Source organism: Leptonychotes weddellii, chromosome X (genome assembly GCF_054177405.1).
Source record: "Leptonychotes weddellii isolate Sample4059 chromosome X, ASM5417740v2, whole genome shotgun sequence".
Classification (NCBI taxonomy): Eukaryota; Metazoa; Chordata; class Mammalia; order Carnivora; family Phocidae; genus Leptonychotes; species Leptonychotes weddellii.
The window spans coordinates 26,092,162-26,101,727 of NC_138385.1; positions in this window are offsets into that span (position 1 = coordinate 26,092,162).

Here is a 9,566-nt window from a genome sequence, read left to right on the forward strand (position 1 = left end):
TTATTGAGTTGTAAGAATTCTTTATATAGTTTAGATACAACTCCCTTATAAGATTAATGACTTGCAAATATTTTTTCCCATTCTGTGGGTTGTCTTTGTGCTTTGATGAGTGTTCTTTGAAGCACGAAAGTATTTAATTTTGATGAGGTCCGATTTGTTTTTGCCTTTTGTTGCAATAAATAAAAATCTTTTGCCGGGGCGCCTGGGTGGCTCGGTCACTTGGGCGTCTGACTCTTGGTTTTGGCTCAGGTCATGATCTCAGGGTCAGGAGATCAAGCCCTGTGTTGGGCTCCATGCTGGGTGTAGAGCATGCTTAAGATTCTCTCTCTCTCCCTCTGCCCCTCCCCCTTCCTTTATCTCTCTCTCCCTCTCTAAAAAAATTTAAAATAAATAAATAAATCCTTTGCCAAATCTGAGGTCATGAAGATTTACCCCTATGTTTTCTTATAAGAGTTTTATAGTTTTAGCTCTCATATTTAGGTTTTTAAATCCATTTTGAGTTGATGTTTGCATATGGTGTGGGGCATGGTCCAACCTCATTCTTTTACATGTGGTTATCCAGCTGTCTCAGCACTCTTTTTGAAAAGACTATTCTTTCACCATTGAATGATCTTGGCACTCTTGCCAAAAATCAGTTGACTATAGACACATGGTTTTATTTCTGGAATCTCCATTTTATTCCATTGATTTATATGTCTATCCTCATGCCAGTACCACACTGTCTTGATTGTCATTGCTTTGTAGTAAATTTTGAAATTGGGAAGTGTGAATCCTCCTACTTTGTTCTTCTTTTTCAAGACTATTTTGGCTATTCTGGGTCACATGCAACTCCATATGAGTTTTAGAATCAGCTTGCCAATTTCTAAAGAGAAGCCAGCTGAGATTCTTCTAGGGATTGCATTATATCTATAGATCAACTTGGGAAGTATTGCCATTTTCACAATATTAAATCTTCCAGTCCATGAGCTCGGGATGCATTCCCACTTACTTAGATCATTAATTTCTTTCAACAGTGTCTTAAAGTGTTCAGAGTATATAAGCGTTGTGCTCCTTTTCTTAACTTTATTGCTAAGTATTTTATTCATTTTGATGCTGTTGTAAATGGAATTGTTTTTTTAAAAGATTTATTTATTTGAGAGAGAGAGAGAGCATGAGTTGGGGGGGGCGCACAGGGAGAGGGAGAGGGAGAAACAGGCTCCCCACAGAGCAAGGAGCCTGATGCAGGACTTGATCCCAGGACCCTGGGATAATGACTTGACTGGAAGGCAGACGCTTAACCCACTGAGCCACCCAGGCGGTCCCTTGCTGAACTTTTTTATTAGCTGTAATAGTTGGGTTTGTGTGTGTGTGTCTGTGCATTCCTTAAAATTTTCTTTTTTTAAAGATTTTATTTATTTATTTGAGACAGAGAGAATGAGAGACAGAGAGCATGAGAGGGAGGAGGGTCAGAGGGAGAAGCAGACTCCCTGCTGAGCAGGAAGCCCGATGCGGGACTCGATCCCGGGACTCCAGGATCATGACCTGAGCTGAAGGCAGTCGCCCAACCAACTGAGCCACCCAGGCGCCCTCCTTAAAATTTTCTATATACAAGATCATGTCATCTGCAAATAGAGATAATTTTACTTTTTCCTTTCCAATCTGGATGCCTCTTCTTTCCTTTTCTTGCCTAAGTGCCCTGGCTGGAACTCCAGTAAAATGTTGAGCTGCAGACATTTTTGTTCTATTCTTAATCTTAAGGGTAAAGCATCTCTTCTTTCACCATTAAGTATGATGTTAGCTGTGGGTCTTTTGTAGATGTCCTTTGTTGAGGAAGTTCCCTTTTATTCCGACTTTGTTGAGTGTTTTTGTCATGAAAGGGTGTTGGATTTTGTCAAATACTTTTTTTTGCCTCTATTGAGATGATCATGCGATGATGCATTACATTAATTGATTTTCAGATGTTAACCCAACCTTATAGTTCTGGGATAAATCCCACTTTTCATGGTGCATAATTCTTTTCACATGTTGTTAGATTCAGTTTGCTACTATTTTGTTGCAGATTTTTGCACCCATATTCAGAACAGATAATGATCTCTAGTTTTCTTGTGATGTCCTTTGGTTTTGGTATTTGGGCCTCATAGAATGAACTGGGAAGGGTTCCATCCTTTTCCATTTTTGGAAAAGTCTGTGAGGAGTTAGTATTAGTTTTTTGAATGTTCTTATAATTCAGTGATAAACCATCTGAATTTGGGATTTTTCCCTCGTGGGGAGGTTTTTAAAAAAATTACTAATTTATGGGCATCTGGATGGCTCAGTCGTTAAGTGTCTGCCCTTGGCTCAGGTCATGTTCCCAGGTCCTGGGATCGAGGCTCGCGTCGGGCTCCCTGCTCAGCGGGAAGCCTGCTTCTCCCTCTCCCACTCCCCCTGCTTGTGTTCCCTCTCTCGCTGTGTCTCTCTCTGTCAAATAAATAAATAAAATCTTTTAAAAAAATTACTAATTTAGCCTCTTCTCTTATAATAGATCTATTCAAATTATTTTTTTCTTGTTGAGTCAGTTTCAGGAGTTTGTGTTTCTCTAGGAATGTATCCATTTCACCCATCTTATTTGTTGGCATATAATTATCCATAGAATTCCTTTATATTTATGTAAGTTCATTTCTGATTCTAGAAATTTGAGTCTTCTTTTTTTCTTGTCAATCTACCGAAAGGTTTGTCAATTTTGTTGACAAAAGAAACAGCTTTTGGTTTCATCGATTTTTCTCCATTGTTTTTCTATTCTCTCTCCCATTAATTTCCACTCTGATCTTTATTATTTCCTCCTGACTTGCTTTAGGTTGAGTTTCCCCTTCTTTGTACAGTGTCTTAAGGTGGAAGATTTGGCCCAACTTACTGCCTTCAGAAAGTTTCCAGGATAGGACATGGAAGGGGAGCTGAGGTAGAGCCTGGCAGACTCCCTGAGTTGAGGACACCAATCTGAGAGTTCAGGAAACCAAGTCAGGTAGAGTTTGTATATTTTGTCCTGGTTTTTGGTTGTTTCAAGTGAGAGGGTAAATCCACTCCCTGTTACTTGGTCAGAAGTGGAAACTGTGCACAGCTGTATTTAAATCCTAGAATGGCTTTTCTAAAAAAAAAAAAGAAAAGAGAGAGAGAGGGAGAGAGAGAAGGAGAGCAAGAGGGAGAGAGGGAGGGAGGGAGAGGCAAGCGTTTGTGGGATTGGGCAACAGAGACAAGGCTGGTGCGATCAGGGGTTGAAGCCATCAGATACACAGGATTCCAAATTACAAAGAGAAAATGTATTTTGTTTTCTCCTTCTTGAGATATAGTATGCACATACAGAAGACTATTTTCTTAGATTTAGAAAGTCACTGCTGCAGGTTAATGTTGTATCATTGTTAATTTTCTCTTATTTTGCCCTGTAGTTGAGAGGAAGGAAAAGGATGGAAAAAAAGAAAGAACCTGTTCTTCACTTTTTTTAGGGTTTTTGTTTTGCCCAGGGAAATTTTCTCAACACGGATATTTACTCCAAATTTCATCACCCAAAAAGTGATAGCCACTGACAACTTTTATCCTAAATTCTACACACGTATTTGCCAGCATTCATTCAGCTTAGAAATAAACGTTTGTTTTAAATGAATAAACTTGAGTGTGGACAGATTTCTTTTAGGTCAATAACACTGACTGAAATCTTCCCCTACACTATTTGTTGCATCAGCAACACTTGAAAGCTTTGTAGAAATACAGAATCTCAGGCGCTCCCTGGACCTTCACAGTCATATTTTAACAAGGTTCCCAGGTAATTCCTACGTGCATTAAACCTTTAGACACATACTGAGGTAGAAAGCACACACATATATATGCATTACATGTGTATATAATATATAGTATTATATATATTATATGTGAATGTGCGTGTGTAGGCATGCATGGGAATGATCCATATAAATGTAGCATATATACAAGACTATGTAGAGGAATGATAGCACATTTAGGATAGTGGTTACCTCTTGGAAGGTGTATTAGTTATCATGTGGTATAACAAATTACCCCAAAACTTAGCTGCTTAAAACATACATTATCTGGAATCCAGGCATGGCTTAGCTGGGTCTTCTGCTTCAAGGTCTCTCAAAAGGTTGCAATCAAGTGTTGGCCAGGGATGCAGTCTCATCTGAAGGCTCTACTGCAGAGCATCTGCTTCCAAGTCCATTCACATGGTTCTTGGAAGGATTCAGTTTTTCACAGGCTGTTAGACTAAAGATTCATTTCCTCATAAACTGTTCAGTTTTTGCCATGTGGGTCTCCCGTAGAGCATCTCATAACATGGCAGCAGGCTTTATCAGAGCAAGTGAGAGGGCAAGAGAGAGTGCCAGCAGGATGGAAGTCACAATCTTTTGTAACCTAATTACAGAAGTGACATCCCATCACTTTTGTCATAGTCTAGTCATTAGAATCAAGTCACTAAGTCCAGCCCACACTCAAAGGGAGGGCATGCATACCAGAAGATGGGGCTCAATGAGGGTCATCTTTGAAAGCTGCTAGTCAAAAGCAGAGGGTGTCAGTAAAAGAGAATTCTAGGGTATGGGTACACAGGGGGCTTCGATTGTATCTGTAATGTTTTATTTCTTAAGCCAAGTAGTAGGCACATGGGTATTTATTGTAATGTTTTATATAACTTTTCTAGGTCTGAAATATTTCCTAATAAAGAAAAAAGGGGGGGGGTGCCTGGGTGGCTCAGTCAGTTAAGCATCCGGCTCTTGGTTTTAGCTCAGGTCATTATCTCAGGTCGTGGGATCCAGCCCTGTGTTGGGCTGCATGCTGGGTGTGGATCCTGCTTGGGATTCTCTCTCTATCCCTCTCCCTCTGCCCCTCCCCCTCCTGCACTTCCTCTCTAATAAAAAAAAAGAAAAAAGAAAAAAGTTAAGGTTGAATGGGCCTGATCACTCAATCTGTTTAAGAAAAAAAAAGGATGAAGGGGTGGTTATTCAGAAAAGGGGATGAGAGAAGGGCAAGGGCCCAGGGGTTTGAGGATTGATAGAATCATTTCTACTTTTAGTGAAGCCTTCCTAGCTGCCCTCTAGTTAGCATTAACGTCTCCTTCTCCCATATTATACAGTAGCACATCTCACTGTCTGTCTGACATCAATATTATGTAGGTGTGTATGTGTGTATTTATCCACCCCCCCACAGGCATTGTCAGGTTCTGGAAGGTTCATATCTCATAGGATTTTATTTCTCTTTCTATCCTATCTCCTTCAGCACTGTGCTTTACACAGTGCCAAATAAATGTTTGCAAACCAAATTGGACTTAATGCTTCCCCATCCCATTCTGGCATTTTTGTTAACAGTTTAGATGCATTAAGGCCATAACCACAGGGTGAAACAGAAGGCATAAATCCCTTTGTCACTGTTATTAAGTAGAGAGAGCAAGAAAAATAAGTAGTTACCCATATAATGTGGTGAGGTATCACAAAACTCCTCTTCCAAATAATATATTCTGTACCATGAAGCCTGCTCTTCATTTATCATAGAACCATGTCTTTAGGCTAAGGGACTGTTTCCAGGAGAGCTGTTAAAATATAATCTTCAGATGGAAACTAAATAAAACTTAATGCAATATTTCTTAATTTTTAGAGGGATACTGACCTCTATGAGAATTTCAAGGAATCTGCAAATACTCCCCACTCCGGATACATAACATGTTTCAGTTTCAAGTAAGGCTTTGTGAACTTCCTAGAGAAACTTCTACCCCTACCCTTCAAAAGACTGAATTAGGACACTGAGGGAACAAATCACCATTCATGGATATTTTAAGGTTGGGGGGCCATAATGGAGACATAGTGATCAGGTAGTGGGACCACTGCTTGGAGAGGGGAGAATTAGGTGGGACATTTCTTTTTTTTAAGGTTTTATTTATTTGAGAGAGAGACAGAGAACGAGCAAGGGGGAGGGGCAGAGAGAGAGGGAGAAGCAGACTCCCCCGCTGAGCAGGGAGTCCGACACGGGGCTCCATCCCGGGACCCTGGGATCATGACCTGAGCCGAAGGCAGATGCTTAACCAACTGAGCCACCCAGGCGCCCTTAGGTGGCACATTTCAACACAGAAAGGACCTGGGCGTCCTTCAGGTAGCATCCTGACTGAAAGGGCCTGGGTTTAGGGGACCCCAGGGAGGCAAGAGGATCACAAGGGTAGGGAGTCAGGATGCCTTGCGATCCCATGAACGAACACCAGAGTGCAAATTGCCACTGAAGTCAAACTGCCATCAAAGTGGACTTTTTAAAAAGATCTTGATGTCAGAAGTACAACGGGGATTAGAACAGCTGTAGTCGGTGAAAATGTCATTTTCAGAACCCTTAGGAAGTTCCAGGTGAGGCTGGAAATTCTAGGCATCATTATTAGTGTCCAGAAAGGGTGTTGATCATCCGCATGCTCTGACTGCAGATTTCTTTCCCAATACTGCTATACTTTATGATTGCTCTACTCATGATCCGTGTAGCGGAATAAAACACTTCACTTTAGGGCAAGCCGGTAATAGCCTGTGGGGGGAAATGAAGTTGGCAGCGGGGTGCTCATTCTGCACAACTCAGAATGGGCTCTTGTGCATCCCCAAAATAGTAATTACAAACTTTAAGTAGGAAATTCAGTTCAACTAAGCGAACCTGGACAGATGCCCCATCCAGCCCATGGCTCCAGTGACCACTGCCATATTCTCCCCCTTTCTGAAGAAAACATGTCTGTGGCCCCATCACAGGTCTCTTCTTGAGAAACGGCATTGTTGGGCGCCTGGGTGGCTCAGATGGTTAAGCATCTGCCTTCAGCTCAGGTCATGATCCCAGGGTCCAAGGATCGAGCCCCGCATCGGGCTCCCTGCTCAGCGGAGAGCCTGCTTCTCCCTCTGCCTCTGCCTCTCTCTCTCTCTCATGAATAAATAAATAAAATCTTTAAAAAAAAAAAAAAAGAAAGATGGCATTGTTAACTCTACTGGAATGGGGGGGAAGGAATGACATGGTAACCCCACCTTCTTCTCTGGTAAGAGAGAAACCTTTCAATACATACCCCATCCCCGGCTTGCCCCTTGGGCCCAGAAACACAGAACCTGCCATGTTGGAAGGGTTTGCAGGCCCATGCTGTTTCTCTTGGCAATTACTTTAATTCCCCCCAAAGAATCCCTTGACTTCTCTGAACTTCTCAGAAGAGAAACTGAGAAGATGAGGAGGGGCCAAGTACATACATTTAACCACACTGCCTCCTCTCTCAAGCCCACTTTCACTACGTGAAGCTTTTGTGGAATCCATAAAGGAGGCCCTGAAACAGACTCTGAAGGGGCTTTAATGTACTTTAAAAGTTTTCCAAAACAAGATTTACCAAATGTTCAAAAATAATTTTGATGAATCACAATCGTGAAGAAACAGTTTTCTGTCTTTATTACAAAGTTATTTTTAAAGCGCTTCTTCATGAATCATGCAAAATAACTGATTGCAACATAAATTGTCATCTTCATGACTATTTCTGAGAGAGGGAAACTCTAGTTTAAAGAAGGCAACCAATATTTTAATTAAAAGAAGGATGTTCTGCACAGTAACAGAAAGGATACAGTAATGAAACCATACACCCCCCAAATGTAAATTATATCATTATTTAATATTACTATTCTTAAATTTTGATGCAGTTTGAATCCATAGACAAGCTCTAAATTATCTTGGCAAAATGGCAAATCCCTCTAGATTATTCCATTCTTTCCGGATCAGAACAACATTGTATCTTAGTTTTTGAAATCGGAACCAAATTTTTTTTTTGAGATAGAAAGAGAGACATATTGATGATAAGAGCCTATGAATTCTCTGTCCAGGCTAGTTTCTATTCAAAGTGAAGTGAGGAACACTGAATTCTTTCACAGGCATTAACACCACATAACATTTCTTTGTTAAAAAAAAAAAAAAAAAGGAAGTATTTTAGTAGAAGAGTGTTATCTCTAGTCTCAGGTCCTTCTGTTCTCCTCACTACCATGAATACCAAGCATCTGGTTGTACTGACACTCATATTCTCAGGACACAATGTTTTGAATTGCATGCAGGGCATTCGGTGCTTACAGAGCTACGTTGAGATGCTTATGGCTACTAGACTCCTCCCTGTCTCAGATGTTTCTCGCACAATGACAGTTGGCCCTTATATGCTAAGCACTTTATGGGATTAATTCAATTAATCCTCCCAATGACTCTATGTTGGGGTACCAGCAGGTTGAGTAACGTGTCAGAGACTATGCAGCTAAGTTAGATGCAGAGCCAGGATTTGAACCCAAGCAGTCCAGCTCCAGAGTAATGCTCTTAACCTCTAAACGGTATGCCCTGCTCCCTAGAGCAGGCGTTCGGTAATTTTCAACACAAATACTTATTTATTTGATCTTTTTTTCTCTAAACACATATTGGACCTTAAACATCTAAATGAATGTAGATTTCAAAGTTATTGTCCTGGGAAGCTTCTGTTGCTCAAAACCTTTTGTGATTCCTTCTTTGGAATCGAGTTCAGAGCCAGTTTATGATTCACAGAAGAAAAGCAGTCAATACATTATGATGACAGCCCCTCTTTAAATAAAGACAGTGTTATTCAGTTTGCTGAATACCTTATATACCCCATGTATTTCTTTCTTTTTTAAAAAAGATTTTATTTATTTATTTGACAGAGAGAGACACAGCAAGAGAGGGAACACAAGCAGGGGGAGCGGGAGAGGGAAAAGAAGGCCTCCCGCTGAGCAGGAAGCCCGATGCGGGGCTTGATCCCAGGACTCTGGGATCATGACCTGAGCCGAAGGCAGACACTTAACGACTGAGCCACCCAGGCGCCCCATGCCCCATGTATTTCTGAATAACATCTGTTTTTCCGAAAATCACATTCTCCATTAAAAGAAGAAAGATTGGCCATCGTTGAAGATAGTCCAAAACTATGATGCACAGACATTTTTTTTTTTCAATCGACTAACAAACATGTACTGAGCAACTAGTCCTGGATGTGCCTGGCCCCAGGGATACAAAATCAAATGGGACATCTTCCCTACCCTCAGGGAGCCCTCAGCCAGGTAAAGGAGACAATCAGTGTGATAAGTGCTTTGACAGATGTAAGAATGGGATGCTCAGGGTGCCCAGGAAGGAGCATCAAACCCAGACGTGGGGCTCGGGCCAGCTTCCTGAAGGAGGAGGTGAGGTCGAATTTTAAAAGACAAGTAGCTGTGGCCACACCGGAAAGAACCAGGGCACAGACTGTGAAGGCGGAGATTATGTCCTTGGATGAGCACAACCATACTCTCCCAGGTTTATTTTCAGAAGGTGATAATCATATTATATTTTATGTTCACACCTGGGATTCAAGTTGTGTTTGCCTTTCAGTGCAACCTGGAAGGATTTGTTGATGGTCGTTTAAAAGTTGCCTGACTTTATGTTGGTTGTTTGCTTCTGTAAATGAACCATTTATAGGTCTTCAGGTTTCCCTGAAGAGTTTGGCTGATGGAGTAAACAGAAAGCAAACCGATATACTAAGGAGGTCACTGTCAGAATCTACTCGTAGATCGTAGGTACATGAGGAACATCCGTTTGAGAAA